General features: G+C 44.4%; 1 protein-coding gene across 2 annotated transcripts in view; it reads right to left on the reverse strand.

Moving 5' to 3' along the window:
* The window catches only part of TTC29 (tetratricopeptide repeat domain 29), a 1,075,828-nt gene extending 1,051,141 nt beyond the window's left edge, over positions 1-24,687 (reverse strand). For both annotated transcript variants that reach the window (XM_085643268.1, XM_085643267.1), the window contains exon 1: positions 24,560-24,687. The gene's annotated coding sequence lies outside the window, so the exon portion shown is untranslated. The remainder of the gene's footprint in view (positions 1-24,559) is intronic.
* Between the last annotated feature and the right edge of the window lie 2,551 nt (positions 24,688-27,238).

Here is a 27,238-nt window from a genome sequence, read left to right on the forward strand (position 1 = left end):
GTCTGGGCTCATGCTATAAAACAATTGTCCCATGTCCTGCTGAGTGATTGAGAATCCAGACCCCACTAATCAAAGGAAGAAGGTGTCACTGGAAGAGAGGCACCCAGAACTGGTTTGAGCAGTGGTCAGTGCCACCTGTAACACAAAGACTTCAAAGCCATTGAGGGGTATAACTATGCGAGCTAAAGCCCCTGAACTTTGGAGAATCAATGGCTTGATCAAGTGTGAACAAGACTGGAGCTTTGTGGATCAAGAGGAACCTTTGCCAAGGAAGAAATAACTGAAGAGACTGCTGAATAGGACTGCTTTTTCTGTGTGATCTGGCGCTGGCCTGCAGTTTGCTGTTTCAACTAAGGAAAGGCTGTAGAGACTTTGCTGTGTGCTGTGTCCCCCTGCTTAAAGGACTTTGCTGTGTGCTGTGTCCTGAAGTAACTATCCCCAAGGGCCCGAGGTGAGCTGGCTCCCTGTTTCCAAACACAGGAACACAAAAGTTTCCAGAGAAGACTCTCAGATACGCCGTGGGTGCGTGTGCTCTGTCTAGCCGGAGACCTTCGCAAGTTGTGCCCTGTGATCTTGGGCACAGGGAGTTCCAACCGAGACTCTGATACGTGGTGTGCGTTTGCTCTGTCTAACCTGAGTCCTTCGAGAGGATCGTCCTGTGAACGTGTGTACCGGGGAGCCAAATAAGTCTCAGCGACGCAGTGTGCGTGTGCTTGGGGGCAGCCTGAGACTTTTGTGTGGATTGGCTGTGACCGTGCACACCAGAAGAGCAAGTGTGTCTCAGCAACACGACCTGCGTGTTCTGTTCGCGGCCTGGGACCCTCGCTGGAGGTGCCCTGTGTTCGGGGGCGCCGGAAGATAAAGTGTGTCTCAGCGGCGTGGAGTGCGTATCCTTTCTACTGCCCGAGACCTGCGCAAGGGGTGCCATGTGATCGAGGGCACCAGAAGATCAAGTGTGTCTCAGCGATGTTGCGTGCGTGTGCCGTGCGCAGCCTGAGACCATCTTGAGGAGTTGTGTGGTTATCGTGCACCTGGAGGTTCCGCGAGTCTGATTGACTCTGTGTGCGGGTGTAGTGTGCAGCCTGGGATCTTCCCATTGTCCGGAGAGTCAGAGACAGCATCGGAGGCCCAAGTCGCGGGACGAGGAGAGGAGAGTGGGTTCGCACACCCCAGGTAACGTGTGTCGATTCCTGGGGTGGGGCGCGGGCTCGGAGGGGGACGCTTTCGGCCTCTCTCTCTGTCCTGCAGCGCGAGCCTCTACTTCGGCTCGAATCGAGGCCTGTGTGCCAAGGGAGTGGCGCACCGGGGCCTGAGTTCGAAGCTGCATTTACTGTGTTCTATCTTACCCGTGGGGGAGTGGTAGCTGTGGCCGGAGACTAACCGCAAACCAGCACGTGTGGCGAAGAGACCGCCGGAGTAAATTACGTATTGCATTACTCCTGCATAGCGGAGTATCTAATGATTGTATGACGCATTGCTTTATTCCTGCACAACTGACTGCCTGTTTTGTCGCATTGCCCATTGCATTAGTTTGCCTAACGAACTGCCTGATAGGTGTGTTTCGCTGTGTCTTAAGTCCTGCATCACGATCTGCTGGATTGTCGTATTACATATGGTATTAGTGTTGCATACCAAACTGCCGGATATATGTGTTTCGCATTGCATTCGTTTAGCATAATGAGCTGCTTGATAATTGTATTACACGTTGCATTGCTTTTTTCCCCAACAGAGTACCTGAAAGGGGACCGTACGCATTGCATTACGGGGGCATAACATTTTACCACGTTGTTGCGCTACGCATTGCATTACAGTGACAGCATATATCGGCAGAAAACCGTGTTACGATCTGCATTATTCTTATGTCGTGAAGTACCTGACTGTTGCATAACAAACTGCATATTATGACATTAGGATTACGAACGATTGTTTAGTTTAGTTCAATAATAATAGGCCAGGGGGAACATCACCCTGATGCATATGTTGGTTTAGTATTGTGTGGTCGTATCGTATATATGTTTTTATAAACATATACTTGTTTTATATTAAACTCGTGTGGAGTCTATTTGTGGTGTCATCATTGGGTTGCTGTGAGCGCAATTGCAAATACTTTACACATTGGCCTTGAAGATAAGCCTGGCTGCTGTGCCAAGCTACCAAGGGGGTGGAGCGGGGGCTATCCCTGGAGGCGACCTGTCTTTTTCCTAACGTTTGGGCTTACGGTTCCCTGTTTGGCCTACGGCAACTACCTCAGCCAACCAGGGATCCTGATGATTCTAACAATTAGCAACATTTGTATTGTAACATTCCCAGATCAAAACAAAACTTTACAAGGTAACTGTACATCAACCTATAAAACAAATGTTATATTTCTCAGAAAAAACAGATAATCTACCAAACTGTGTGGAAACTTGAGGTTTCCCAGGAAGAACAGGTGATTGACAAGTTGTTGTGGAGACGCCAGACTAGTTACAAACAGTTTTTTCACTACTTCCACTGTCATCCCCTCCAACAACATCATCACATCTTACATCATCCTTAACCATGATGTCCATAGTTGCACTATAGTTGTTACCTAAATCATCAGCATCATTGTTATTCCCAATATCATCAGAACACCCACTCCCAATATCATCAGAACAGCCACATTCATTCTCCTCCCACAACCACAAACTAGATTTTTCTGCATCCTTGTGATTGTTCCCATCCATTTTCCATGTTAGAATTCTATTGCAGCTGGACATTCTAGAAAAATGCCACACCTTACCATCACACAACAATGCTGAATTTGAATGCATTTCCTTTACTTGCAGGGGTTCAGTAAATTTACTACATCCCTTCATAATTTTGGTACCCAACTTGGCTCTCACCCAATCAACCTGATACAGGTTCACTTCGTGTTTTTTATCATAGTACTTTTTGTACATTCTTTGCACTTTCAACAGGTTCACATTGACCACCAAAGGAGACAATTTACTTTGTAATTTCCTAGTCATCCAAGCAGTGTAGTCTTTGGTAAATGGTTCTACACCCATTAAGGTAGCAACATCGCTGTATCCTGTTAAAGTAGGTGTGCTCCTCTATGCCCAAATCATTCCGCTCAGTTCCCTTTCCCAATTAATCAAGCAAGATTTATAAAGTGAATCTAATCACTCATGAAGGTATTAAGGTGCCGAGGGTGGGTTCAGTTGAACAGCCAGGTCTAGAGTGCCTTCTGAATTCCAGGAGTGAGGTGGAAGTCCGGAGGTGATGGGGGAAGTCGTTCCAGGATTTAGCCATGAGGTAAGAGAAGGAGCATCCTCCACTATTGCTATGGCTGATACAGGGGTGTGTGTGCGAGGGAGAGGGAGGTGGAGCGAAGGATTCTGGAGGGTTGGTGGAAGTTCAGACAGTGGCTTATGTAGGTTGGTCCTTGGTTGTTTAGGGCTTTGTAGGTATGGATTAGCATCTTGAATTAACATCTATTCCATAAGAGGAGACAGTGAAGTTTCTTGAGGAGAGCAGAGATGTGGGTCCATTTGGGGAGATCAAGGATGAGTCTGTCCGCTGAATCCTGTATGGTCCAACCACTGCACTGATAGCAGCCTGCACAATACCCATGATCACTTGATTAGAACGTTCCTCTGCACCAGTATCTGCAGGGTGATAAACAGGGGTACGCCTCACCTTAATACCATCCTAGTTAAGAATTTTTCCAACTTCTCAGCAGCAAAGTAAGGATCATTGTCACTCAGCAGGGATTTAGGAATACCTTCTCTGAACAAAATCCTTTCAAGGAAGAAAACAATCGACGCTGAATCCACTTTAGTACAAATATCAATTTCTGGCCATTTGGAATACAAGTCCAAAAGAACAATCATGCACTTGGGTAACTCCTCGACTCTGATATGAATCCAAGAACAATAATACCCATGTCTACCCAGGGATTTTCTGGGCTCTTCCTCTAACCGAACAGAGGTTTAAAGATCGAGAGTGAATTCTCCAACTCGGCACAATATTCACAGAACCTCACATACCTCTCCATGTCTGAATCTATTCCAGGCCACCAATATAAGGACTTCACCCTTCTTTTAGACTGGACTATATCAAAATGTTTTACATGTGTAATGCTCAATATCCTTACTTTAAGATCTTCAGGTGGCACCATTCTATCTCCTTGCGGGAAGAAGCCGTCATCACCTATAGATAACTCATCCTTCAACTCCCAAAACTTCCTACAACCATTTGTCAATCAGCGTTTGCAAAGCTATCCTGGGGTAATAGGTTGCCTTACTGCCTTTAAGATTTCATCACTTTCATAGCCAGATATCCAGTCTTTATTCAAAAGTGCATTTTATCTCCAGTCACAATGGCAACACTGTACTCATCTCGCTCAATACTCTTATATTCATTATATTCACTCAATTGCAAGGGAGATCTAGCAACTTCAAATAATCCACAACCTTGTTCCCGTTCTCTAAGCGAAATCAAGGAGTGTCAAGGACATTCCCGTAATGCAAAGCGTCACCTTAACAGCACCATCCACTGTCTAAACCTTCACAAGGAATTGTGATCCGTGCGTAGTGTAAACTTTACACCCCATAAATATTGTCTATGTTACTCCATAGGCCAAACGCCTGCCAACGTTACCTGCTCAGTTATTGAAAATGTCTCCTTTGCAGTTTAGGAACATGATGCAAATGCTACAGTGTACGCTGAACCATCAGCTCGCATCTGTGTCAAAGCAGCTCCCTAGCCCTTGCCTAGCTAGCATCTGTGGTAAACACACTATGAGCAGTCATGTCAAACCCTTGCAAAGGAACAACCATGCAAATGTCTTTTGATGCTATCAAATTACTTTTGCAATATCGGACTCCAATTAAATTCCTGAGGGTACTTCAACAACTGTTTCAACATGTAAGTTTCAGCAGCAGAATTGCTTCCAAATTTGGAGTAAAACTCTGACAACCCCACCAAGGATCTAACCTCACCCTTACTGGTAGGTGCCAGAGAATTAATAATAACCATAGCAATGTCTTTTTTCAGATATATTTCCGCTCTACTCACCTCATGCCCCAAATATGTCACCTATTTCACTGCAAATTTACATTTCTTAATTTCTGCAGTCAAACCTTTGGCCACCAATCTTTCCAGAACTAGCCCGAGTCCTTTATCATGGTTATATTTGTCACTTTTCATTACAAGAAAGCTGTCCTGGAAATTTGTTACTCCTTCAAGGTCTTTGAAAAATAAGTGCATAAGATGCTGGAACATGGTAGCCGTCGAAGACAGGCCAAACAGTATACACACAAACCTGTAACAACCAAACGGAGTGATGAAGGATATCAAACCCCTTCTAAATGGATGAAGAAGAATCTGGTAGCAGTGCAACGTCAGATCAATCGTAGGGATCCACTTGACACTACCGGCTTATTCCCAGAAGTTCATATTTTTATTGAGGTCTCCAAGATCAACGCATAGTCTTATCTTCCCACTGGACTGCTTGGCAACCACCAAGGGTGCCAGCCAATCAGAACTCTCTACAGGCGCAATACTTCAATCTCTTTCCAACCTGTCCAGTTCTCTCGCCACGTTGTCCCTTGCAAATAAAGGGATACCTCTGTTCATGTGACTGGCTTGCCTTGCATTCTTTTTAGCACAATCTTATGCAAAAACCGACAGAGCTTCCCAACAGACCCTGAAAATATGTTGGGAAACTGTTTCAGCAGCTCATCTTTTATGTGTACCACAGAGACCCCCAACAACAAGACTTGATCTCTACTATTGGGGCCTAGGGTAATGCTAATACCCCTTGGCCCACCCAACCTAGAACCAAAGGACCCCTCTCAGCCACATACAATTTTCCTTCCATTTTCCTACCCTTAAACTCAAAGGTTAAGGTCCTATACCCAACTATTGCAATCCTTTTTCCAGTATACATGACCGGATGTCAATTCATTGCTTACAACTATTGTAAACTCGTCTTCAGACACAAAGCGCTGAGCAATAGTGTATGGTGACCTCAAGTCAGCCACAATCTTTAGCTCTAATCCAATCCTTGTTATCATACAACTGGGATTGTTTTTAACAATTGTGCCAACATTCAATACAGGACAATAATACTTAACATGTTTTCCGCACTCATCAATTCCTCCTCTTCAACATGTCTGAGTTTGAATGATCCATTACACACTTTCCCTAAACATTCCTCAAACTTTTACTGCAAACCTTCACCAAATAACCCAAGATCCCATAATAAGAACATTTGGACTTAAGTGCTGGACAATATTTGTCTCTGGCCAACTGCCCTTTGTTTCCATATCTTTTACCGCTTGGATAATTGTCATTCCCAGAATGGTCACTCCGAGTCCTATTGATAGAACCTTTTCCAGACTGTTTACAGTTCCTATTTTCAACTTTGAAGGAACTCCCAGACACTTTACTTATGGAAACTGTTTCTGCAGATCCAGATTTCTTTATCGCTGCCTGGGCACATCTTTTTAACAGCTCCGCCTTCTTGACAATATCAATAATTTCTTTCAACATACAATCCTCAAAAGCCCATAACTTTTCCTGTATGTTAAGATTTGTTTATATGCATTATAATTTGATCCTGAATGAGTTCATCATACAGTGGGTCAAATTTACATTAAATTGCCAGTGTTTGTAAATGCTGATACATAATCCGCCATGGTTTCTAAACTGCCTTTTTTCTGCTGGAATTTATTTTCTCTAACAGGGCTGCACAGACCGCTGGTTGAGAACAGCAGTCTAAATCCTCTAAGGCATGTTCAAAAACATCACTATCTTCAGCAGACCTGGGTTTCTTTCCAATTACCCATAGACATGTAGCCACTACGACCCAAACTATGCAATAACATTTTCTTCTTCCTTGTGGGAATAAATTAATCAGTAGTTTCTTCATCAATAGCAGCAATATAATTGAGGAAATGCTCCTTCCATTCTTGCCTTTTTATTTGCGGTTCACCAGGATGTGGAAGAAAAGGTAACAGATGAGTGAGAGAAAAAGTTTTGAGCACACAAAGTGATGTGATACAATTGGTGTGCAAGTAACCGTTGGATACACACACAATCCTTGTGAGGTGCAATACAGGTGTGCGTGTCACCACTGAGCACACAATGCAACAGTAGCACATGATAGTGTAATGAAATGTACAGTAGTAAAATAGGTGTGTGTATGTCACCGTCAGACGCACAAGATGCTAGAAAATCATTTATGAAGTTAAAGCTGCAATATGGTGTGCCTATCACTGCTGAACACACAAAGCAACAGTAATGCACCAGAATTCCAAAATTGATCGTGCAATCAAAGGTGAGTAAGCATTCAACAAGGTGTGTGTGCCATCACTGGGCACACAAGCCAACATACAGCTTCAATTGTAAAAAAACATGGATTAAGGTTTTGCGGCCCAATCCCAAGATGGCCACGACATGATGCCCGTTTCGTGATTCAAGCCAGCGTTAATTTCTAGACAGGCACTGCAGCCCAATCCAAAATGGCTGTGATGTATGCTACGATGCGCATATGCCAGCATGACGTCTAGCAGAGGTTGCAAGCAGGGCAGAGCTCCCAGCAGAGCTTGCGCAAATCGTAAATGTAATTTGTGTGCAGTGAGACCCCCCGAACAGCAAAACAAAATACAAATATCCTACCAACATCCTCACAGTGGTGCTTGCATGAAAAAGTTGCTCTCACTGCTAGAAGTAGCAGGTACCTCACAATGATCCTCCAACTGCAGGTGTTCACAACAGAAGGAATACAAGTCTATCAGTATGTGTCAGAAGCTGGGTAAGTCTGAAGTCACGAAACTGTAAGAATATGCTGAGGCTTGAGAGGTTGTAACTTGGTTTATTGTGAGAGCAAGCAGCAGTACATCCACTCCTCTGAAATCCTCCGTTCCAACTGCCTCTCTCCTCTACATTCTCTCTCGCCACATTCTAGAATGTACTAACACTATGGCAACTAGCAAAGCCAGATGCCATAGCAAGCACCTTTCCATGCTTGGGCACCATCATTTGGCCAGATTGTGAGCATCAACAGCACCAGGACGCTGTTGACGCCCACAATATGGCCAAAATGATCACCATTATCCTAGGACCAGAACAATACCAGTAGTGGAAACATGCCGAGAATACCAATAAGGTACCAATAATAATAAACATTATGCCTGGCTCAGCATTATCTGATGCATTTGTGCTGTCATGGCATGGATACTTACAATATGCCAAGAATTACCACAACTATACCAGGGTCAGAACAGTGGCATGGGTGGCAAGCATCATGCCACAGAAATCAACAAGGTACCAACAATTACAAGCATTATGCCATGGCATCTTTAATTCAGGACTGGGTGGCCTCATGCTACAGATTTCTTCAAGATGTCAAGAATTACAGCCATTCTGCCAGGACCATTAGGCCAGGGAAAGGTTATTCACCATCTCTCAAACAACCCTACATGCATGCATGCATGAATGAATGAATGAGCACGCACACATCTTTTTTCTTTTCTTAGATCTAACCTCATCTTGCAATGGCTGCCTTCTGCTTTGCCCTTAGACAGGCCAAAGGGACCCTCATCCCTACTCCTGTTGACGTAAAAGAGCAGGACCTATGTCACACTAACAGCAACTCAGGGCCTGTAATACAGCCAATAAGTATGTGCCTTAAACCACATGGTGACTGACTCTACACAGGTCCTGCTTTATCCTTCACACAACTAGCTGAAGCATGATATGCCTTTTCTTTTACTGCTGGTGTACCACGCTCTTGTAGTGAGCCCTGAGCCACAATTTCAGGCCCCACATCTCTAATGGAGCACAGGGCATCAGTGTTCTAATTCACAAACTGTGCATGGCTGGAGCCTGAGCGTGAGGCTCCTGTTCATCAGTTAGGGGCAGTTTGCATTTCCCCTCTCACTCCAGGATTATAGAGCTAAACTGCATAGTTGGTGTCACACCTTCCGACAGTCGGAGTGATAGGGGAAACTAGTGAGGGGCACCACCTAAATGGCATCATGATTGATCTGCTGTTGCTGAAGGGCAAAATCGCTGGGTTGTGAACAAAAACCTATCACAATGTAATAATGTGACATTAGAATGTAATCTTTATTCAATCTAAAAAATGGCTCATGAAAGATACGCAATAATTCAAAAAATCATCATGAATTACAAATATTAACATAAATACAAACAGGATGATAAAAATGGATAAAACGCTAATAACATGTCATAATACGAACTTTACCTTTGATATCTCATTGTCAAAATGTGCAAGATTTTTGTTATACCTCAGTACAGTAGGCAAGGGGGACCCAGGCCAAATAGTACTAAGTACAGCAGCACAACAAAAAATAAGATGGCAAGCACTACGGTTGTGCAAAACAAGTGCATATCAGATCAAAATCAGCCACGTAGTTAGTACGGTATACATTGCATGCACAACATAGCAACCTTAAAACAAAATTATTTTCCTCTGAGTCAAGATGTCTTTCAAGAAGCATCCGACCCAAAAACAGGTATCCAAGTCGTTAAGTTGCTGTAAATAAAAAAAAATCGGAGGCCCAAGTCGCGGGACGAGGAGAGGAGAGTGGGTTCGCACACCCCAGGTAACGTGTGTCGATTCCTGGGGTGGGGCGCGGGCTCGGAGGTGGATGCTTTCGGCCTCTCTCTCTGTCCTGCAGCACGAGCCTCTACTTCGGCTCGGATCGAGGCCTGTGTGCCAAGGGAGTGGCGCACCGGGGCCTGAGTTCGAAGCTGCATTTACTGTGTTCTATCTTACCCGTGGGGGAGTGCAACTGTGGCCGGAAACTAACCGCAAACCAGCACGAGTGGCGGAGAAACCGCCGGAGGCACCGTGAACGGTGCCGGAGTAAATTACATTTTGCATTACTCCTGCATAGCGGAGTATCTAATGATTGTATGACGCATTGCTTTATTCCTGCACAACGGACTGCCTGTTTTGTCGAATTGCCCATTGCATTAGTTTGCCTAACGAACTGCCTGATAGGTGTGTTTCACTGTGTCTTAAGTCCTGCATCACGATCTGCTGGATTGTCGGATTACACATGGTATTAGTGTTGCATACCAAACTGCCGGATATATGTGTTTCGCATTGCATTCGTTTAGCATAATGAGCTGCTTGATAATTGTATTACACGTTGCATTGCTTTTTTCCCAACAGAGTACCTGAAAGGGGACCGTACGCATTGCATTACGGGGGCATAACATTGTACCACGTTGTTGCCCTACGCATTGCATTACAGTGACAGTACATATCGGCAGAAAACCGTGTTATGATCTGCATTATTCTTATGTGCAAGTGCATATCAGATCAAAATCAGCCACGTAGTTAGTACGGTATACATTGCATGCACAACATAGCAACCTTAAAACAAAATTATTTTCCTCTGAGTGAAGATGTCTTTCAAGAAGCATCCGACCCAAAAACAGGTATCCAAGTCGTTAAGTTGCTGTAAAAAAAATAAAAAGGAGAGCAATTTTATATTTAGAAAATGTAAACCTACGTAGTAAAGCCAGTAAATATTTCCTGGTATACAAAAGGTAAAATCTGCAGAAAAAGACAAAGTGCAGAAAAGATTGGGATGATTTCTCATCACATGGGCAAGAACATATATCTGGGGAGGAATATTGCCCTAGCGGGGAAACAAAGCAACCCACGTATTGAGCCCAATCTAAATCTGGTCAACGTTGTTCGTTTGTAAACATTCCGTAGGAAAAATAAATAAGGTGGAGTCCCTTTGGTCATCTGAATTACACAATAGTCTTTCACAATTGGTTTTTGCACCTCTACCGCCTCCCTAGAGGCTTGCCTATGATTTAAAGAACAATTCTGAACCCAGGCTTTGTCTTTTTTTGTTATGGCCTCAGAATTCACAAATAAACAGGCACAACCCAGTGACAGAAAAAAATCTCTAATATACTTCAACCACTGTATTTTAAGACCATGGTCACAAGAAAGGCAATCCCTTATAAATGCCTTATCGAGATCAGCTTCACTATTCGCCCATATTGAGCACCAAGGAGTCAGAGGGGCTAAATTAATTCATCCTTCAAGATAATCCAGCCCTAATTCCATGTGTGAGCAGTAGAGTGAAGTAGAAGAGGAAACCCCCAACAGATGTCAACAAAACCTGTTCTCCTCTACCTGGATTGCCCCAACATCTCTGCAGCCCCCAAATACCCATTCCATATTTTACGGTCGGTATATACTTCCTTTTATAATTTTCCAATATTGGCACAACCGGTTTTCGTCCACTACAAGCAGCAAGGTAAAAGAAAATGCCAACTGCTTGAGTAAAGCGTGCTAACCTTCTTCTAAAACAAGAGGACCTTGTGCAGGCATCCTCAAAATCCAAGCTGAGGTATAGGAACTAACTCATCCTATCCAGCTTTCTTCCTTCTAGATTTAGAGTTCTAGTTTTGGTATTTCTAGGGCCACACACCATTGTAAAAGTTTATGTAAAATTGGTCTCTAAATCAAGCCCCTTCATAAAAGTCACAAAGCTAGAAATTAAAATCTTTAGGCAATTGGCCATCCTGGCAAGAAGAATCGAGTCGTCCGCGTATAATTAAGCGGGCAGGGCCTTTGTCCCAACACCTGGCACATCAGGCATAGCGTTGACCAACACATTTTCCAGGCCATTTGCATAAAGCAGAAAGAGAATCTGGGCGAATACGCTTCCTTGGCATATGCCACATCTAACTTTAAAGGAGGGAGTGAACTCCCCCACATTCCGAAACCTTACAGACGCCAAAAGTTCCTGATGAAGAAGTCTAAGGAGGGAGATCAGCCCCTCTTCAAGGCCCATAGCCACCAGAATAGCCCATAATTTGGACCTGTGAACACAATCAAATGCACTCGACAGATCCATAAATGTGAGATGAATAGGGGCACCTTTTGCAAATTTATATTTGGCCACTATAAGATGTAAATTGATACACTGCTTGATTGTCCTGAGGCCTTTTCTGAACCCATATTGTAACTGAGATAAAATATTTCTCTCCTTTATCCAAGAAAGAAGTCGCTCCAAAATTACTCTACCTATTATCTTAATTGTAGAATAAAGAAGCGATACAGGGCGGGAATATCTAGGGATGTTAACATTATACTTTTTAAAAATCAGAACCACTATTGACATACGCCATGAAGGCAAGACCCCTTTCCTGACAAACAGCATTCAAAACAGTAGTAAGTATAGGAGACCAAAATCAGGATCGACTTTAAACAAGCCAAGAGGATCCAGAGCCTTTTTCTAGGGACTATTTTCAATAGTTTTAGCGACTTCTTCAGCATAAAAAGTAAGGTTATCACATAAAAAGTAGCCAAGCTGACTTTCGTCGGGTGCCATTTCATCAATACTTGAACAAACTGCAGAGAAATAGTCTATCCATGCCTCAGCAGTATTATAAATAGTAACTTTATCAGAGGATGATGAAGGGGATAAGCTGGCTTGCACCGCCCTCCACAAAGCCTGTGTATCTTTTTTTCGACAAGCAACAACAATAGCCTCCCATTTCTCATCTTAATAGCTACTTCTCTCTTTTTCAGTTCCACAGCATATGCCTTCCAACAGCTCGGATGGAATTCCGATCTCTAGGGATTTGCTTTGAGTGCTACGTAATATTTCATTGGCTACCCTGCAATCGTTGTCAAACCAGGATTGCTCATGAGAAGGAACCTTACCCACGGGTCTAGTTAATGTCTGTTTAAAATGTGATAGGAACTCAGAGAAACAGTCAAATACAGTTAGGGGACTTGATGAATTCAAGATACAGGTGTTCATCAGGCCCACACTAGAACTAACCACCTGGTTCATAACTAAATTCATGTCAGCAGATCGCCAGTCCAGCCTGCACCCAGTATCCTTGGTAACTAACACCTGCTTACTCCCAATAACAGCCCCATGATGCTTTAAAGGCACCAAAATCTGGGTAACTAGTGGATTGTGATCACTTAAAGCTTATATAAAGACCTCTGCCCTGTCATCAAAGGTAAAAAGCTCCTTAAGCAAAAAATATATAATTAATTATTGAACTATTACCCTTCCCAGCAAAAGTCAAAGTTGCTGACAGAGAAAAATTGGAGACCACATCCTGAAGATCGTAATCCAGCAGCATGGTATAAAAGGCACCCCCTTGCATCCATGACCTTCAAATCATCTTCCCTAGTAAGTGGGTCAAACATTGCTTCAGTCAAAGGGGGCAAGTGTCCTAATTTAGCATTAAAATCACCCGCCAGCAAGAGGTCGAAGGAGATACCAGACTCTGCTACTTCCTCCTCTAGAGGATGAATCAGGGAAAATAGGCAATAAAAGTTCAAGTTGTTCTTAGTGGAGAAGTCATCATTATAAAAATTCAACATAATCATCGTAGAGTTACTCCCCCGGCTCAGATCACAAACCTGGGTCACATTCATATTGGAAGCAACTGCAACTGATAAGATAGTTAGCCAATATTGACCTCAAACCAGGCCACCAATCCCCTTTTTACACGACCCGCTGATGAAAGCAAAGCCGGTAGGTTATAACGCATATACCCATCAAAATCAGTTTAATTAACATCCCAGATTTCTTGCATAAATATAAAATCATACTCCTTAATTAATAATTGCCACCCCACATCATATATTTTAGAGGCAAGACCGGTTACATTCCAGCCAAGAAGCTTGACAATAAAACTACTTTTAGTCACAGAAACACCTTATACATTTACCCTTGAGCATATTTGGGGCAAGGACAAAGGTAAAGAGGTTTCAGAGGCATAAACGACAAGAGTCTTGCTAGATGTTAACAGCTTTGGTGTAGTGGTTGGTGGGGGGGAAGCCATCCCCAGGAACTTGACAGGCCCCCATAACACCAACACAGACACCATCATGATCAAGACGTAACTCGGTATTTTCCAGCTCTGACAGTGCAGCAAATTGATTGTGGAGGGGAAAAAACCTGTCCTGATGAGATCTATTAACAGATTGAGCAGAGGGATGAGGCCTAAATCTAGGTGCAGCAGGCGCCAAATGCCTGGAGAAGAAACCAAAGGCCAGAAGCCTAATCACATTGGATTTAATCATTCCAGTCCTAGTTTGTGTCAGCACCTCACTTGCCACTTAAGGGTTACAAACATTAATAATTATTGTGTCACCATTAAATAGCTTTCCTTGGCAGCCCCCCCCCCCCCATCTCATTACAAAGATCCTGATGTCTGTACGCATTATAATTCAGCCAATGAGTTACTTTGTTCAAAAGGTCCTTATAGATTCGAATTGGCTAATAGGCAGGCTAGAGACCTCCGCTAACACAATAACAAACGGGAATGAGGCAGGTGGCAAACCTATCACAGGAAAAGGACCCATCCTTTTTTTTGTGGAGTTTTATATAGCGCGAACTAGGTATCAGAGCGCCTTACATGAGCACCAGTTACGTTACAGAGGGACACATTCATTTCTGCTAGGCTTGAGGAGATTAACTGATTTGCCCAGAATCACAGAATGTGGAGCGTCCCTGCCGAGACTCAAACCCGGTTCCCCAGCTCCTAGTCGTTAGGCCACATTTTCTCCCCACATTCCCCTCTTCCTTGAATATCTGGTATCAGCCTGATGGGCTAAAGAATCTGACAAAGCCTGAACCTCCTGAACAGCAGCCCCCTGTGGTAATAAAGATGGAAGAGGTTTGGAGACATGGGAAACGGTGCTGTGGTAGATTCAACATCACTACCCTTACTATTAAAGGCTGAGTGTTCTGCAGTTGGTGTTTGAGGTATTTGCATAGGATTAATGCCTGCAATCGATTTGGGCTGTAAAGTCCGAGAGAAGACTGACCCTAAACTAGCCAGCTTGTCCAAATTTGCCCCAATAATGTCCAGCCAAACAAAAAGCAGGCGTAATTTAGCATCTAGTAGATCACTAAACATGTGCTTATGCTGTCCCAAGGGTTGACGATCACTGCAGGGGCCTCAGAAAAATCATCAGACCTGAGGACAGCAGGTGCAACAATCCGCATGTAGGTTTGGTTTTCACAGCCCTTTTTCTGCGTTTAGGCACCGTATCAAGAACTGGATCATGGCTGGGAGCTATATCTAGTGGACAACAATTTATTGCTTTTTCATCCATCAAACCTTGCTCAACCCCCTCATTTAGAAGGCCTACAGGATCTTGAACTGCCTCCTTATCCCTGATGCAGACTCTAGGGCTATCCCTTACAAAAGACCAAGTAGCTGGCTGCGCTGTATTGGCAGATATATCATCAGTATACACTGGAGCAGAATAAGTTGTCAAGAGTAATTAAGATGTGCAAAGTCTTTGGCTGTTAACGAAGGCCGACATTCTGCTAATTTAATCTCCTTGGCTACCAAATCCACCATTAAAAACTTGTCAATAGTAGTGCGCGGGTGAGAAGAAGATAAACAAGGGGTGCCCGAGCACCCAGGCAAAGCCTTTCTCTTGCCCATTTTAGCCACAAAGTAAACCTCAAAAGACTCAAAACACACAAATGACCTAGGAAAACCTAAACTAGTGTTCTTAGTCTCACTGTACTGTTGTAAATAAAAGAAGTCCATTCATGTAGGTTCTTCAGGTATCTTTATTCAGGTAGGATGTTACATAAGAGAGCCCCACCAGGAGCAGCCTCACTGCTGCTCAGCCCATCGACCAACTGACTCACACACATGAACATTCCATTCACCAACAAAGGGAATACAAAAACTCTCAGAATGGTATCAGAACAAATGCATGACATAAATAACATATCATAGTTCTGAAAAGTAGCATGAAAATTAAAGGTGGCAAATTCTTGCGGAAAGAATGAAGTAAATAGAAAGAGGCATGGGAAGACAAGTACAAAACACTAATGCACCATCTCCCTTCTTATAAGAACACTACCCACACTCCCACACCAAATCAACCAACAAACCAAAGTACCAGAATCATGCAAGCTGGCCAGGCAAACACAAGAAAAGGGTGCCAACAACAAAAGTGTGAAGGAGAACCATCCAATAAGGAAAAAAAACACAGTATGCATGCCTGGAGGATATCCACACAAAACATAATAACATCACATCACCACAATAATTGCAAAACTTCCCCCAACAACACAAGTTGAAGTGGAATGTGTGGGAAAAGGACCACACAGAACATATACACTTTCCCCAACAGCAAGTTGGGGTGTGATGTGTGGAAGGGACTCCACACAGAACAAAACACTCCCAACGCAAACCTTGACGTGCGAGACAAAACACTCCCAATGCAAACCTTGACATGCGAGGGAAACCACTCCCAACGCAAACGTTGACATGCGAGGGAAGAAAAATGCAATGCAGATGAAAATAAGAATCGTAAGTAAATGCACAGCTGAATATCAAGCAACAACATCAATGAAACGGAAAAACACTCACTCTACGAATCCGTACAACGATGGGTGGTAACACTGCACCAACCCATAGCCACTGAAAAGTGGGAGACATCAGCACAACACCCTATTGAAAAAAAATCAAAGAGAAGGTAAACACTCACTCTAGAAAAACAGGCTTGAAACTCTGAATTACGTGTCTATAAACTTAAGAAGTAAGGACAAGCACTGTAGTAGAAACACATTGAGCAGTGCACTTAGGCTCAAAATAAACTATATTCTCACAAAACATAAGAGAAAGTACATACAATAATGGCAATATAGAGGGACTTCCCAAAAAAAAAAAAAAACTTCTCACAAGGGAGTAAATATTCTTACAAGATACACTCCTCAAACAACCATGACGTGAGGGGGATAGAGTGTAAGGCACACAAACTTCACAAGGTGAATTAAGTATGAACAAACAATCACACACTAAAAAGGAGCACCAGTCAAACACGTACAGAAATCTTCGCACGTAGAGTACATACAAAACCTCTGCAACAGTAAATCATCGCACAAAAAAAATGGCTAAAATTAAAATAACACTTTAATGTCAGAAGATAACAAGCAGATAATAAATGGATCACTAATGTGTCCAATATCAAATTCAAGCGCAGGTAATGGTCATTTGCACATAGTGATGATGAGTGCTGAGGAAACCATGGATTAGGAAATGGAAAAGTCTCACCAGTTTCTGCAAGCGACAATAGTACGTGCATAGGTGAGTTTTCCTGCGTGTCAGACACTGACCAAGGAACACTACGCAGCGGAGAAATAAAATACTTCTATTCACAGGAATTAAGTGGAGAATAGCAGCAGTAAACGGCTCCAAACTCCTTCAATTGTGCGTAGTAAATTCACGGGCAACAGACGTGGTTGGCAAGTTATATGGACCGGAACACTTACGACTTCTGCCAACCACAAGATGGTAGCACGCACCGGTGATGTTGCGACGGATAGCTACCGGCATCACCGTGCTTCCAAACGTGCCAGACAGCAAGAAACTTCATGGACGAGCAGACGTCACAGAGGACGGAAAGGAGGCATCGCGTGACAGCTGGAGAAAGGTAAGCATGCACGGGCTCGGTGTGTGCTCGAGGCATGTTTTGAATGTGTGGCAGCAGGTTCAACTGCTGTGGTGGAGACACACGCTGTGGTAATGCACAGTAAAGAAAACAAAGTACTCACAGTCACCGCCAGCAGTCCGTTCCAAGTTAAATAAATGTATTATCTCATCAGGGGTGACAATTTCTCTGATTACTCTGGGGAGCCGGTGAGTTGTTACGGCGAATAACAAGTAACAATGAATTACTGAGGGCACAAGCAGGAACAGCGGACCTTCTCCCCTCACAACGGTCACAGAGTAAAGTAGGTAACTGGGTAAAGTAGGTCTCTGGGTAACTTGGCAGTAGAAAAACACAAGGAGGGTGGAACTAGTTACTCCTCTGGTAAACTCCACATATGGGAGGCACTCTCCCAATGTAGGACAGGGACACCTCATCCAAGGCACCAAGGCAGGGAGAAAGAAAATCCAGCAGAAACTGGCACTTTCGCGTTGAGACAAGGAAAGCAGTTCCAAGGCATGAGGGTGGAGGAAGAGAAAGTCCAACTTAAACTGGCACTCACGGGTTGGGGAGACCGATGGGGTGGTCACTGGTGGGGCTCGGGGTGCCAGATTCTTGAAGTTCCACTTCAATTTCTTCAGCTTCAATTCAGTTACTTCAAAGCTGACAGTTTTAGTCCAATCAGGTGGCACACGCAGGTTCTTCCTTCTCAAATTGTCGCCAAAATATGTTGTAAATAAAAGTAGTCCATTCACGTAGGTTCTTCAGGTATCTTTAATCAGTTAGGATGTTACATAAGAGAGCCCCACAAGGAGCAGCCTCACTGCTGCTCAGCCCATCCACCAACTGACTCTCACACACATGAACATGCCATTCACCAACATTCTCTCACACAGTCACCCAGGCTGAGCAGCAGTATAACATGTACCTTTAAAGCAAGGGGTGGGAGAAGACAAAACCAAGGGTTTGGGCCCAGCCTAGTCTATGATGGGTTAAGACAGGCCCGTCTTGGCCCAGTCTTGGCTCGGGAACGGGTCTGGGCGGGTCCAGCGCCGCGGGCTGTGTCAGGCACTTAAGAGTGCATCGATGTCCTCCAGCCCCTCCTCTAAATGGCAAGATGTGCTGGAGGACAAAGTCCCACCGCAGCAGGGTCACAACAACAGGTGATGCATAGAAACAGAGCCTGCTAGCACGTCCCACGCCACGGGCTGTGTCGGGCACTTAAGAGCACGTCAATGTCTTCCAGCCCCTCCTCTAAGCGGCAAAGTGTGCTGGGGGACATAGTGCCACCCCAGTAGGGTCACAACAATAGGTGAAGCAGGCAAACAGAGTCTGCTAGCGCGTCTCCTGTAATTTGTATTTGTATTTGTATGTTTATTTATATAGCGCATATATACCAACAGGTCTCTTAGCGCTTGACAGAAAAGAGGTTGCATTCAGGCCGGTACGGACAGTCTTGGTGGTGAATTAGGTTAAAAGGTGTATTTAAATAACAGAGTTTTTAGCAGCTTCCGGAAAGGAAGCAAACCTGATTCCTTTCGTAAAGTATCCGGCAGTTGGTTCCAGAGTCGTGGCAGAATAACTGAGATAGCTTGTCCACCCTTGGTAGCCAAATTGCTCCGAGGGCAGACTAACTGGGAGGCATCTGTAGAGCGAAGTACTCGCCCTGGCACGTATTTAACTAAACGTTCCCTTATGTAGCCGGGGGCGTGGCCATAGAGGGTTTTGTGAGCAATGCACAGGCCTTTGAATTTTGCGCACTGTCTGACAGGCAACCAGTGTAGCTTGTGCAGCAAGGGTGAAGCATGGGTCCTCCTAGGAAGGCTAAAAATCAGCCTGGCGTCGTCGTTCTGTACAACCTGGAGTCGATTCATAAGTTTCAGAGGGAGTCCTAGATAGAGCGCATTCCCATAATCGAGGCGCGATAGAACAGTAGCTGAGACTATAGATTTCATAGAGGAAACTGATAGGAGGGGGACCAGTTTCCTCAGTTGTCTCAGGACGCCGGTGCAGATGCCCACCACTGAGTAGACCTGGTGACTCAAGGAGAGTTCTGAATCGATCTTGATTCCCAGACTGTTCACAACTGGTGACGGACATGGAGGGGCCCCGAGTTCTTTGGGCCAAAACAAGCCACTCCAGAGGTTGTTATTTGCTGGAATGACGAGGACCTCCGTTTTGTCAGGGTTAATTTTCAAGGAATTAACCGTCATCCAGTTAGTGGTGAATCTTAGGATATTTTGAACTGTCTCTTGAGCTTGGGCCGAGTTGTCAATGCTCAGGATAAGTTGATTGTCGTCTGCATAGTTAAAAACTCGGCAATCGAGTTTAGACAGTGCAGTCACTAGGGGCTGCAAGTATATATTGAAAAGCAGAGGGGATAATGCAGAGCCCTGAGGCACGCAACAGGGAATATCACCCCTGTTTGAAGTATAATCGCCGAGTTGAACCCTTTGCGATCGTCCCCGATAAGAAGGACTTTAGCCAATTGTAGACGGCACCCCTAAATCCCAAATCCGCCAGTCGAGTCAGTAGAATAGAATGACTGACCGTGTCGAATGCTGCGGAGAGGTCTAAAAGTATTAGGGCGCTCGGCTCTCTGTTATCAGCCTTTAATCTGAGGTCATCAAGAACAGATAACACAACTAGCTCCGTGCTGTGGTGGGCTCTGAAGCCGGCCTGGCGTGGGTGGAGTAGCTCAGAATTTTCAAGAAAACCGGATAGTACTTTCAAGACATGCTGCTCCATGACCTTAGCTAGGAAAGGGAGTTGTGAGATAGGCCGATAGTTTTTCAGCTCAGCCCTGTCAGCTCCTGGCTTTTTCAATAAGGGGATGACTCTAGCCTCCTTCAAATTGGATGGTACCTGGCCGGTGGCCAGGGAATTATTAAGAAGTGTGAGGATCTGGCAATCCAAGGCTGGGAGGGCCATCTGGAAGATCCTAGGCGGACATGGATCGGCCGGTGAACCGGATTTGGTTTTGTTAAATAATGATGCCAGGGCTTCTGAGTCCAAAGGGGGAAAATCTGTGAGGAGTTGAGCTGATGAGGAGGAAGGCAGTGCCAGTTCCTGGGAACTCAGAGCAACAGGAGATCTGTCGATCTCACAGAGAATATCTGTCACTTTCTGGAGAAAGAAAGTCTGCAAGGTATCGACGTTGAAAGGTATTGAGATTGATTTGGTGTCGACCTTTTTACTGAGTTCCTTTAAGATCTTGAAAGTTTCCTTCTGTTTATTAGGGGCATCTGTAATCCGAGCCTCATAGTATTCGGCTTTCCTAGAAGTGATAGATTTCTTATATAGAGCCAGAGCAGCTTTGTAAAGGATCAGGTCAGTGGAGTTATAGGTTTTCCTCCACTGTCTCTCCACCTTACGCAAGCTCTGCCTATTTACCCGCAAAGCTTCATTGAACCAGGGAGCCCCCTTATGTTTGGGCTTTATTCTTTCCCTGCGTTCTGGAGCTAGGTGGTCTATAGCTGATTGGAGGGTGTTATTAAGGGATTGGCTGGCTATGTCAATGTTGGCATAACCTCCCTCCGGCCTGCATAGGGTTAGTCTCTGAAGGGTGTCTGTGAGATTTCCCGTCTGGATCTTATGCCAGCTTCGCACTCTCCTCCATTCCGAGCGAGATTGGGTGGGGGAGCTATCCAAAGGGACCCAGCAGGAGATTAAGGAGTGGTCCGACCAGGCACATGGGAGAACGTTCAGGAGCCTGTCTTGCTGGTTAGATGACCAAACCAGATCAAGGGTGTGCCCCCTGATGTGAGTGGGGCAGTTCACCAGTTGACGGAAGCCTAAATTCGACATTGTCATGTCAATTTGTTTGGCTTGTGGGATTCTTTCCCAATGGAAATTAAAATCTCCTACGACCATAAGCTTTTGATAGCGTGTGCTAAGGTCCGATAAGGTTTCACCAAAATGATCGCAGAAGCCAGGGGATGCATCCGGGGGACGATAAACTGTCAGGAGTACGAAACAGGAGGAGTTAAAGATCAACTTAACTCCTAGAACCTCAGAGCTATCAAAACTTTCTGATATTATCGTGGTAGCCATAAAACTAGATTTAAAAAGAGTAGCCACCCCTCCCCCTCTTCTGTTATCTTGCCTATTGTGCCAAACGGCATCAAAATTCCCTGCCAGGGACGAAATAATGTCAGGGACTGATGCGTCCCCCATCCAGGTTTCTGTCAGGGACAGAATATCAATATCCCCCTCCTGAAGGAGAGTGAAAATCTCAAGATGGTGTTTTTGTAGAGATCTAGTGTTCAAAACTGCCACTGACAAACCTAATGGGTTCCCTGCTCTGGGTAGAAGGTGAACTAAGGGCCCACATGAAGGGTCAGGGGCTGCCCCGGGTTCCTTAGGAGGTTTTCGGCTTTCAATATTGAACAGATGGGGGGGCTTAGGGTATAATTGCCTGTGGCAAAAGACAGCAGTTCGTTTGCTGAATACAAGGTATTTTGGCCAGGATTTGTGGCCCCTGGTCCCGGCAGGGCGTGGACGGGCGCTGACTGGCTTGCCTTAGGCACGGCCCCGCGGCGCGCCCGCTGCGTGCGTCCGCTGCGCGTCGGCTCCAGCGTCCTGATAAGGCAGTCCCCTTCCGCCCACCAACCAATCAGCTCTGCTGTGCAGCAGCTGAACCCCCTCCAGCACTAGACCGCGTATCTTAAAGCGGAAGTGCTATTTAAGTACGTTGTTTGGGCAGAGTGCCTACAGGAAATGACTGGCTTATAATTCTAACAAGAGTAGTTTAGAAACATTTAAAACAAATGTCGATTGCAACACAGTTTTTTTTTTAAAAGTACACACACGAACTACCACCTGAGAGTCTTGACCCGTCTCTCAATCTGTCCCCAGCGCGTCGGCTCCAGCGTCCTGATAAGGCAGTCCCCTTCCGCCCACCAACCAATCAGCTCTGCTGTGCAGCAGCTGAACCCCCTCCAGCACTAGACCGCGTATCTTAAAGCGGAAGTGCTATTTAAGTACGTTGTTTGGGCAGAGTGCCTACAGGCAATGACTGGCTTATAATTCTAACAAGAGTAGTTTAGAAACATTTAAAACAAATGTCGATTGCAATACAGTTTTTTTTTTAAAGTACACACACGAAGGACCACCTGAGAGTCTTGACGCGTCTCTCAATCCCTTTGAATTGCAAAATCTTAGCAGGTTGCAAGGGTAATGGATTGATAAAGAGGTGTCTCCCAGCTACCACTGAGACTCACAAGGATAATTATCCATTCTCTGCCACTGCTAATGCGGCCACAAAGTACTCAATGGGAAAATGAAAACTGTCCATTTCCGAGTGCTGCCACAGTGCATGTGATAGTTGTCAGAATTTGAAAAAGCAGACATAGATTCTACGGTACAGATGTTGCTGACAAAAACATTCAGTAATGCCCTCCTATGATTCCTGGAGTTAGATTTAACTCTCTATTATAATGCGTTAGACAAAATAAATTTGTCAAAATGCTGTTAGTGTCAACGGTACTAAGGTTATGGCAGATAATGTAATTGAGGTTAGAATATCTTGGTGAGAGCACAGTGGATATTTTAGCTCTGGAACATCAATCTACAAATCAGGATATAGATCCGTTGTGAATTCTGTGCCAGAGTGAAATTTCAATTTTTCTAGAGTAATTGACATACTTTTGGGAATTTCGCCTTCTGCTTGTTACGTGCAATTCATTAAATTATGTAATGCCACATAATTATAATGTGAGAGTGTGGGAACAACAAAAATGACCAGAACACAATTTTGCTGTTGTTTTTAACATTTTGCGTCCAAAATAGACAACAGGATATTTTTGCATGAAAATATGGCAATTACGCACTTTCCCCCACATGCGATATCATTATACATAAGAAAATTACACAAATTTCACACACATGTAGTGAAGGCTCAGTGGATGTTCTGCAGTGTGGACAGTGGTGCATGGCAGACAGAGGCGCAACTACAGCCAAATTTCGGGGTGGGCTGAGAAAAAATTTCGGGGGGGGGGGTCTGAATCTTTAAGCAATAGGCAGAGTGGAGCTGCAGGGGCTCTTAGAAGGGGCGAAACAACAGCAAGGCCTCATTAATATGCAAATGGTCTTTTAAAGACCTGTGAAGTGCTCGGGTGCGGCTGTGTGTGTGCCCGGGAAGCTGTCTCAACCCGGGCTGCCACACACGACGTGGGGCTGAAGCCCTTTGAGTCCAATGGGTGCTGCACGCCTGATGACAGCTGAGCAAGGAAGGCACTCAACAGTGCCCTGTGACTGATTCAGTACTGGAACATTAGTCCATGGTGAGGGTGTCTAGAGAGGTAAGTCACATTACTCCCTATGAATTCTTTCAGTATTGGGATATCAATGCATGAAACAAGTCCGAATAGAGTTGATTTGTTAGACATGTGATAGATGTGCAAGATGGTGGTGTGGATACACATTATGAAAGCGCTCTAAGTTGCTGAGAGAGATAGCAGCGCATCAGCAATGTAAATGGATTACATGGATTATAGGTGTAAAGTGATCACGTTTGTATTAGCCCAATGCATATATACATTAAAGTGTTACACCATAAAAAGAAAAGTTTGTGTTGATTATACAAAGCTATGATTTCACCAATTCAGATGTAGAGAAAGAGAGAGAATCTGATTTCTCATGTGGTTTCGTCATTACTGGCACAAGCCCTTGCCTGCAACTCTTACAATAGAAAACTAGTTAGAGAGACGGAACGAGAGTTGATGGAGGCGGTAGTTTCATGTGCTAATAGAACTTCTGGCCTTAAAGCAAGCCATTAATCTTGTTGTTTGTTCTTGTTTAGGAAGGGGCTATTTTCATTTTGTAATGGGAAATTTCAGACTCTTCTGCCCCTTAATGGTATTCACTAAAATACGCCCGCAGACGCAATGTGCGGTTAAAAAACAAAATGCTTTTTGAACATGGATTTATAGCACACAGCACAGGGCCACGCGGCAGTCAGTACTCGTCTCCGCCACAGAAAAACTGCACGGGAATATGCCACGGAAAACTTCAGGCAACTTTAGCAGTTGCCAAAGTAGAGGGCAGTGGAACGGCACCGTGGAAACCCGTGCGCGGGGACCAGGGAGACTCACTCACTTTTAGCGGAGACTTTGCTTGTTTGCTTCTTCAATGGTCCGCGGTCGCAGATCACCCTCTGCTCTCACTTTCTCTGTCCCCCTGTGATTCCGGACGCCGAACCTGTCGCCTGGCAACGGGGGTCGGAAGTACGAGAAGCAACCAATAGCAGCGTAGGGGAGGGATTGTCTGGCGAGTCTGCGTCGGTCGGCCTCCTCGCTCTCATAATCTTTCACAGATTCTGGACGGCGGCTGCTGTGACTTTGAGGGCCACACAAGACCCGACGGTACCAGTAGGGCGGCATATTGATAAACACCAATACGTAAAGTACCTGTAATCAATCACCTGTTCAGCAGCGTGCTTCAGTCAGTTCTCTCTTATGCGAGAGCTTCTCTATTACATTTCTGTAACAATTGAATAATATTCTAGACTATGTTCACACATTTGTTTTCGAATGTTAGCAGACCCACCTAGCGTAATGGCACGTCACCGCCCTCTGTCAACATTGTTATTCTTTCAGGAAGTATTTATTGTGTTTTAGGTATGTCTGGTCTCCGCTGATTTCAACTCATGTAATCATCGCCTCTGTAAATATTTTTGCTTTCTTTTTCGGAGTCATGTGGTCCGGCTTTTAGGTTTCGCTTGCACAGTGCTTTTGCTGTGCTTGTGTGAAATCCAGTGTTCAAAGTGGGGCAGAAAAAGTAGGGGAACTGTGGGCGGGAAATTAGAGGGCGGGAATAACTTGAGGATTCTATCAGTGGGCGGAGTCAGGGGTTTGGCCACAAAGAGCAAAGCATCCCAATTTTTAGAATCTGTTTGGCATTTTACTGATCATTTGCTGCTTATTATGTTATTTACTTCAACCAATGGATACTCATGCTTATTTAATGTTTAATAAGAGTTATTGACATTAAAAGACATTCACAAAGTGGGATATGTTTCCAATCGCAGAATGTCCCAAATACGCTTAAAAGTGGAATCACAAGCCATTGTTACCCAGCCATGCCGTTTCTGTCATCAGCACTATTCCTCCCTTTTTCCACAAGAGCAGTTCAAACATGAATGGCAAAATATCCTAGTTTGCAAATGTTTACCACATAATTATGGCTCTGCTACTTCATCTGCATATTCTGAGGATTGTAACTAAAAAATTGTTGCTCAAACGATGAAAAGATACTAAAAAAGATGACTTGTGTTGATGCGAAGTGGAGGGCCCTTTGCAAAGGTTGACTGGTCACCTTTCTCACTGCAGCATTTGCATATTACACTGGTACTAATGAGGCAAAATATTTGCAGAGACTGTTAGTATGTGTAAAAATCTCAAAATTATGAAGTATCAGAAAATGTACTGCATTACGCTGCAGCCTTTATTTTGCTGCATTATTTAGTCAACACTGCGACATAATTTTGTCCTCCTTTGCTGCATAATTCCAGTAGCCCCGAAGCAGCCTGCACATGGTAAAAAGTGGTTGTGCATGAAGCAGAGAGACCGAGGTGTTTGCAGATTTAAATTGGTGTGCGTGCAAATCCTGCATTGCCAATCCATGGTGAGTTGCTCTACTACTGCTGACACATGGCCAATGGAGGTACCAATGGGTGAGGCGGACTGGCCTCAAGGATCCTGTTCCCCCAGTGACAGAGTCACTGTCGCTCTAGGGTGTGCTGCTTCGAAGGCCTGCCCGCAAGACTGGAGGTGAACTTCAGTATGGATTGTGGTGGGCAGGCCTTCAAGGTTAAACCACACTTGCCCCCGCTAGGGTCCTCCTGCTGGTGCTAAGACTGCCCCACTGAGAGAAACTCACACTGTCTGCAGCTACAACCCAATTGTGCCCCGCTTTAAACACCTGGATGCGATTCATTTCAAATTATGCACTAGACAAGAGTGATATGCTGCCTGTAAAAAAAAGTAATAACATCTAGGAAAAAGCAAACCCTCATAAGGAATTCAAGATTAAGTAAAGAATGAGAAATGTAAGCTGGAACAACGTGGTTACCTTAATGCTTATACACGTATTATTCAGAAATCAATGAGTGTTTTTGACTGAAAAGTTAAGGACATGACCACAGGGCCCAGAAGGGACCAGTTGCAATGTCCATTGCTTATATCCTTACAAAAAATAAGCAGTATGGTTTAAAAAGTCAACATCCCTGAACACAGAACACGTCACACATTTTATAAACTAAAATAAGGAAAACAGCTGATAAGAATCACATTAAACGTTTTCCACTCCATGCATCAACCAGGTATTGCAGTACCTCCAGGAATGGTGCCCTTCCCCACTCAGGGTAAACAATGCTGTTCAAAGAAAGATGAAATAATGGAAGTAGCGCTTCACTGGAAAACTCTGTAAGTGGGCGCTAATGTGTAGGGGTGTGAATAAAACCAATCTAGCCACTTGCGTCCTCTCTATCGTGCTTTCTTTATTTAATTTTCACCTTTTTTTTTCTTTGACCTGAGGCTGCACTTTGGAATAGAAAAATGTCAGAAAAATAAATTTTCAGTAAAAGTGTTTCTTTCTCTTTTGGATCCATTTGACAGGTGAACGAATGAAGGAAAGAAGAGGAATGAGAGGGTATGAGCCGGTACTTGAAGCCACTGTTTTCATTCAGCAAGTGAGGAGGAGCAAGACAAAAAGAGAGAGAGATTTCTCTGCGCATACTGCTCTGTGTGCCTTACAACCTGTCTCTAATACACATCT

Source organism: Triturus cristatus, chromosome 2_2 (assembly GCF_964204655.1).
Source record: "Triturus cristatus chromosome 2_2, aTriCri1.1, whole genome shotgun sequence".
In the NCBI taxonomy this organism is placed as follows: domain Eukaryota; kingdom Metazoa; phylum Chordata; class Amphibia; order Caudata; family Salamandridae; genus Triturus; species Triturus cristatus.